At 46.0% G+C, this 7,452-nt stretch overlaps 1 long non-coding RNA gene across 2 annotated transcripts; it reads left to right on the forward strand.

The window, feature by feature from the left end:
* Nucleotides 1-858: 858 nt before the first annotated feature.
* LOC138310430 (uncharacterized) lies at nt 859-4,235 on the forward strand. Of its 2 annotated transcripts, none has more exons than XR_011206428.1 (3): nt 859-2,468; nt 2,589-2,652; nt 3,463-4,235. It is a non-coding gene; the product is annotated as an uncharacterized lncRNA (long non-coding RNA). The 2 variants fall into 2 exon arrangements; XR_011206429.1 differs by lacking the exon at nt 2,589-2,652 and having other exon boundaries at nt 859-2,284; nt 2,345-2,472.
* The last annotated feature ends 3,217 nt before the right edge of the window (nt 4,236-7,452 follow it).

A 7,452-nucleotide genomic window follows, 5' to 3' on the forward strand; every position in this document is an offset into this window, starting at 1 on the left:
AAGGACAGTAAAGGAACGGTCAGGTTTAAAATAAAGGAATGTAATGGTTCATTGTCCAAGGTATGTGAGACAAGTCATACGCCTCCAACAGCACCTCAGACTACAGTATCAACATCTGGTACAAAAACCGTCCTTACTGACAGTAGACCGGAGATGGGCAACGGACCCAATGAGGGCAACAAACCGGAAGTGGACGACGAACATGAAGTGGATACACCGGAAGTGGACGTCGAAAAGCCTAAGAAAGACAACAAGCCTGAAATAAGCAATAGCAAATTTAACACAGGAGTAATCATTGCAATTGTCATTGGCATCGTATTACTTATTGTGGTTCCCATTATAGTGTTTGTTATACGTAGACGAAAAGTGAAGTTATCCGGAATGGTTATGGCCGCGAACGGTTCATCTGGATATCCTAGTGCTAAAAGAAACGTATATACGTCGTCCCCCTCAGGGCTTGGCGAGCATCTCTATGATGGTTATAGTGAGATAAATATTGATGATGAGGTAGCGGTTTATCACGAGGTCAATACAGACACTGACCAGGGAGCACAAGTGGACAACTATGATTCCTTCGTTAGTGCCAGGAACAGGACAGTTCAGGTTAGTTCTAATGATGACTATGGCCACGTGCGCGGTGCCGTTACTGCTGACCAGGGAGCTCAAGTGGATAACTACGAAGACAATCCCGACTATGATCATATTAGGTAGGTAGTAATGGACAGACAAGCCCCACAGGCAGATAGACAACCCCGACTATGATCATGTTTGGTAGGTAGTAATGGACAGACAAGCCCCACAGGAAGACAATCCCGACTATGATCATGTTAGGTAGGTAGTAATGGACAGACAACCACAGGCAGGAAGACAATCCCGACTATGATCATGTTAGGTAGGTAGTAATGGACAGACAAGCCCCACAGGAAGACAATCCCGACTATGATCATGTTAGGTAGGTAGTAATGGACAGACAAGCCCCACAGGAAGACAATCCCGACTATGATCATGTTAGGTAGGTAGTAATGGACAGACAAGCCCCACAGGAAGACAATCCCGACTATGATCATGTTAGGTAGGTAGTAATGGACAGACAAGCCCCACAGGAAGACAATCCCGACTATGATCATGTTAGGTAGGTAGTAATGGACAGACAAGCCCCACAGGAAGACAATCCCGACTATGATCATGTTAGGTAGGTAGTAATGGACAGACAAGCCCCACAGGAAGACAATCCCGACTATGATCATATTAGGTAGGTAGTAATGGACAGACAAGCCCCACAGGAAGACAATCCCGACTATGATCATGTTAGGTAGGTAGTAATGGACAGACAAGCCCCACAGGAAGACAATCCCGACTATGATCATGTTAGGTAGGTAGTAATGGACAGACAAGCCCCACAGGAAGACAATCCCGACTATGATCATGTTAGGTAGGTAGTAATGGACAGACAAGCCCCACAGGAAGACAATCCCGACTATGATCATGTTAGGTAGGTAGTAATGGACAGACAAGCCCCACAGGCAGATAGACAACCCCGACTATGATCATGTTAGGTAGGTAGTAATGGACAGACAAGCCCCACAGGAAGACAATCCCGACTATGATCATGTTAGGTAGGTAGTAATGGACAGACAAGCCCCACAGGAAGACAATCCCGACTATGATCATGTTAGGTAGGTAGTAATGGACAGACAAGCCCCACAGGAAGACAATCCCGACTATGATCATGTTAGGTAGGTAGTAATGGACAGACAAGCCCCACAGGAAGACAATCCCGACTATGATCATGTTAGGTAGGTAGTAATGGACAGACAAGCCCCACAGGCAGATAGACAACCCCGACTATGATCATGTTAGGTAGGTAGTAATGGACAGACAAGCCCCACAGGAAGACAATCCCGACTATGATCATGTTAGGTAGGTAGTAATGGACAGACAAGCCCCACAGGAAGACAATCCCGACTATGATCATGTTAGGTAGGTAGTAATGGACAGACAAGCCCCACAGGAAGACAATCCCGACTATGATCATGTTAGGTAGGTAGTAATGGACAGACAAGCCCCACAGGAAGACAATCCCGACTATGATCATGTTAGGTAGGTAGTAATGGACAGACAAGCCCCACAGGAAGACAATCCCGACTATGATCATGTTTGGTAGGTAGTAATGGACAGACAAGCCCCACAGGAAGACAATCCCGACTATGATCATATTAGGTAGGTAGTAATGGACAGACAAGCCCCACAGGCAGATAGACAACCCCGACTATGATCATGTTAGGTAGGTAGTAATGGACAGACAAGCCCCACAGGAAGACAACCCCGACTATGATCATATTAGGTAGGTAGTAATGGACAGACAAGCCCCACAGGCAGATAGACAACCCCGACTATGATCATGTTTGGTAGGTAGTAATGGACAGACAAGCCCCACAGGAAGACAATCCCGACTATGATCATGTTTGGTAGGTAGTAATGGACAAAGACAAGCCCACAGGAAGACAATCCCGACTATGATCATGTTAGGTAGGTAGTAATGGACAGACAACCCCACAGGAAGACAATCCCGACTATGATCATGTTAGGTAGGTAGTAATGGACAGACAAGCTCCACAGGAAGACAATCCCGACTATGATCATGTTAGGTAGGTAGTAATGGACAGCAAGCCCCACAGGAAGACAATCCGACAGATCATGTTAGGTAGGTAGTAATGACAGACAAGCTCCACAGGAAGACAATCCCGACTATGATCATGTTAGGTAGGTAGTAATGGACAGACAAGCCCCACAGAAGACAATCCGACTATGATCATTTAGGTAGGTAGTAATGGACAGACAAGCCCCACAGGAAGACAATCCCGACTATGATCATGTTAGGTAAGGTAGTAATGGACAGACAAGCTCCACAGGAAGACAATCCCGACTATGATCATGTTAGGTAGGTAGTAATGGACAGACAAGCTCCACAGGAAGACAATCCCGACTATGATCATGTTAGGTAGGTAGTAATGGACAGACAAGCCCCACAGGAAGACAATCCCGACTATGATCATGTTAGGTAGGTAGTAATGGACAGACAAGCCCCACAGGAAGACAATCCCGACTATGATCATGTTAGGTAGGTAGTAATGGACAGACAAGCCCCACAGGAAGACAATCCCGACTATGATCATGTTAGGTAGGTAGTTAGCCCCAGAGACAATCCGACTATGATCATGTTAGGTAGTAGTAATGGACAGACAAGCCCCACAGGAAGACAATCCCGACTATGATCATGTTAGGTAGGTAGTAATGGACAGACAAGCCCCACAGGAAGACAATCCCGACTATGATCATGTTAGGTAGGTAGTAGTAATGGACAGACAAGCCCCACAGGAAGACAATCCCGACTATGATCATGTAGGTAGGTAGTAATGGACAGCAAGCCCACAGAGACAACCGACTAGATATGTTTGGTAGGTAGTAATGGACAGACAAGCCCCACAGGAAGACAAAACCGACTATGATCATGTTAGGTAGGTAGTAATGGACAGACAAGCCCCACAGGAAGACAATCCCGACTATGATCATGTTAGGTAGGTAGTAATGGACAGACAAGCCCCACAGGAAGACAATCCCGACTATGATCATGTTAGGTAGGTAGTAATGGACAGACAAGCCCCACAGGAAGACAATCCCGACTATGATCATGTTAGGTAGGTAGTAATGGACAGACAAGCCCCACAGGAAGACAATCCCGACTATGATCATGTTAGGTAGGTAGTAATGGACAGACAAGCCCCACAGGCAGATAGAAAACCCCGACTATGATCATGTTTGGTAGGTAGTAATGGACAGACAAGCCCCACAGGAAGACAATCCCGACTATGATCATGTTAGGTAGGTAGTAATGGACAGACAAGCCCCACAGGAAGACAATCCCGACTATGATCATGTTAGGTAGGTAGTAATGGACAGACAAGCCCCACAGGAAGACAATCCCGACTATGATCATGTTAGGTAGGTAGTAATGGACAGACAAGCCCCACAGGAAGACAATCCCGACTATGATCATGTTAGGTAGGTAGTAATGGACAGACAAGCCCCACAGGAAGACAATCCCGACTATGATCATGTTAGGTAGGTAGTAATGGACAGACAAGCTCCACAGGAAGACAATCCCGACTATGATCATGTTAGGTAGGTAGTAATGGACAGACAAGCCCCACAGGAAGACAATCCCGACTATGATCATGTTTAGGTAGGTAGTAATGGACAGACAAGCCCCACAGGCAGATAGACAATCCCGACTATGATCATATTAGGTAGGTAGTAATGGACAGACAAGCCCCACAGGCAGATAGAAAACCCCGACTATGATCATGTTTGGTAGGTAGTAATGGACAGACAAGCCCCACAGGAAGACAATCCCGACTATGATCATGTTAGGTAGGTAGTAATGGACAGACAAGCCCCACAGGAAGACAATCCCGACTATGATCATGTTAGGTAGGTAGTAATGGACAGACAAGCCCCACAGGAAGACAATCCCGACTATGATCATGTTAGGTAGGTAGTAATGGACAGACAAGCCCCACAGGAAGACAATCCCGACTATGATCATGTTAGGTAGGTAGTAATGGACAGACAAGCCCCACAGGAAGACAATCCCGACTATGATCATGTTAGGTAGGTAGTAATGGACAGACAAGCCCCACAGGAAGACAATCCCGACTATGATCATGTTAGGTAGGTAGTAATGGACAGACAAGCCCCACAGGAAGACAATCCCGACTATGATCATGTTAGGTAGGTAGTAATGGACAGACAAGCCCCACAGGAAGACAATCCCGACTATGATCATGTTAGGTAGGTAGTAATGGACAGACAAGCCCCACAGGAAGACAATCCCGACTATGATCATGTTAGGTAGGTAGTAATGGACAGACAAGCCCCACAGGAAGACAATCCCGACTATGATCATGTTAGGTAGGTAGTAATGGACAGACAAGCCCCACAGGAAGACAATCCCGACTATGATCATGTTAGGTAGGTAGTAATGGACAGACAAGCCCCACAGGAAGACAATCCCGACAACAGAAAGCCGACTATGATCATGTTAGGTATGATCATGTTAGGTAGGTAGTAATGGACAGACAAGCTCCACAGGAAGACAATCCCGACTATGATCATGTTAGGTAGGTAGTAATGGACAGACAAGCCCCACAGGAAGACAATCCCGACTATGATCATGTAGTAGTAATGGACAGACAAGCCCCACAGGAAGACAATCCCGACTATGATCATGTTAGGTAGGTAGTAATGGACAGACAAGCCCCACAGGAAGACAATCCCGACTATGATCATGTTAGGTAGGTAGTAATGGACAGACAAGCCCCACAGGAAGACAATCCCGACTATGATCATGTTAGGTAGGTAGTAATGGACAGACAAGCTCCACAGGAAGACAATCCCGACTATGATCATGTTAGGTAGGTAGTAATGGACAGACAAGCCCCACAGGAAGACAATCCCGACTATGATCATGTTAGGTAGGTAGTAATGGACAGACAAGCCCCACAGGAAGACAATCCCGACTATGATCATGTTAGGTAGGTAGTAATGGACAGACAAGCCCCACAGGAAGACAATCCCGACTATGATCATGTTAGGTAGGTAGTAATGGACAGACAAGCCCCACAGGAAGACAATCCCGACTATGATCATGTTAGGTAGGTAGTAATGGACAGACAAGCTCCACAGGAAGACAATCCCGACTATGATCATGTTAGGTAGGTAGTAATGGACAGACAAGCTCCACAGGAAGACAATCCCGACTATGATCATGTTAGGTAGGTAGTAATGGACAGACAAGCCCCACAGGAAGACAATCCCGACTATGATCATGTTAGGTAGGTAGTAATGGACAGACAAGCCCCACAGGAAGACAATCCCGACTATGATCATGTTAGGTAGGTAGTAATGGACAGACAAGCTCCACAGGAAGACAATCCCGACTATGATCATGTTAGGTAGGTAGTAATGGACAGACAAGCCCCACAGGAAGACAATCCCGACTATGATCATGTTAGGTAGGTAGTAATGGACAGACAAGCCCCACAGGAAGACAATCCCGACTATGATCATGTTAGGTAGGTAGTAATGGACAGACAAGCCCCACAGGAAGACAATCCCGACTATGATCATGTTAGGTAGGTAGTAATGGACAGACAAGTACCACAGGAAGACAATCCCGACTATGATCATGTTAGGTAGGTAGTAATGGACAGACAAGCTCCAAAGAAAGACAATCCCGACTATGATCATGTTAGGTAGGTAGTAATGGACCAGACAAGCCACAGAAACAACCGATCATTAGGAGTATAATGACAGACAAGCCCACAGGAGACAATCCCGACTATGATCATGTTAGGTAGAGTAGTAATGGACAGACAAGCCCACAGGAAGACAATCCCGACTATGATCATGTTAGGTAGGTAGTAATGGACAGGACAAGCTCCACAGGAAGACAATCCCGACTATGATCATGTTAGGTAGGTAGTAATGGACAGACAAGCTCCACAGGAAGACAATCCCGACTATGATCATGTTAGGTAGGTAGTAATGGACAGACAAGCTCCACAGAAAGACAATCCCGACTATGATCATGTTAGGTAGGTAGTAATGGACAGACAAGCCCCACAGGAAGACAATCCCGACTATGATCATGTTAGGTAGGTAGTAATGGACAGACAAGCCCCACAGGAAGACAATCCCGACTATGATCATGTTAGGTAGGTAGTAATGGACAGACAAGCCCCACAGGAAGACAATCCCGACTATGATCATGTTAGGTAGGTAGTAATGGACAGACAAGCTCCACAGGAAGACAATCCCGACTATGATCATGTTAGGTAGGTAGTAATGGACAGACAAGCCCCACAGGAAGACAATCCCGACTATGATCATGTTAGGTAGGTAGTAATGGACAGACAAGCCCCACAGGAAGACAATCCCGACTATGATCATGTTAGGTAGGTAGTAATGGACAGACAAGCCCCACAGGAAGACAATCCCGACTATGATCATGTTAGGTAGGTAGTAATGGACAGACAAGTACCACAGGAAGACAATCCCGACTATGATCATGTTAGGTAGGTAGTAATGGACAGACAAGCCCCACAGAAAGACAATCCCGACTATGATCACCACAGAAAGACAATCCCGACTATGATCATGTTAGGTAGGTAGTAATGGACAGACAAGCCCCACAGGAAGACAATCCCGACTATGATCATGTTAGGTAGGTTATAATGGACAGACAAGCTCCACAAGAAGACAATCCCGACTATGATCATGTAAGGTAGGTTATAATGGACAGACAAGCCCCACAGGAAGACAACCCCGACTATGATCATGTTAGGTAGGAAGTAATGGACAGACAAGCCCCACAGGAAGACAATCCCGACT

Source organism: Argopecten irradians, chromosome 16, assembly GCF_041381155.1.
Source record: "Argopecten irradians isolate NY chromosome 16, Ai_NY, whole genome shotgun sequence".
Lineage (NCBI taxonomy): Eukaryota > Metazoa > Mollusca > Bivalvia > Pectinida > Pectinidae > Argopecten > Argopecten irradians.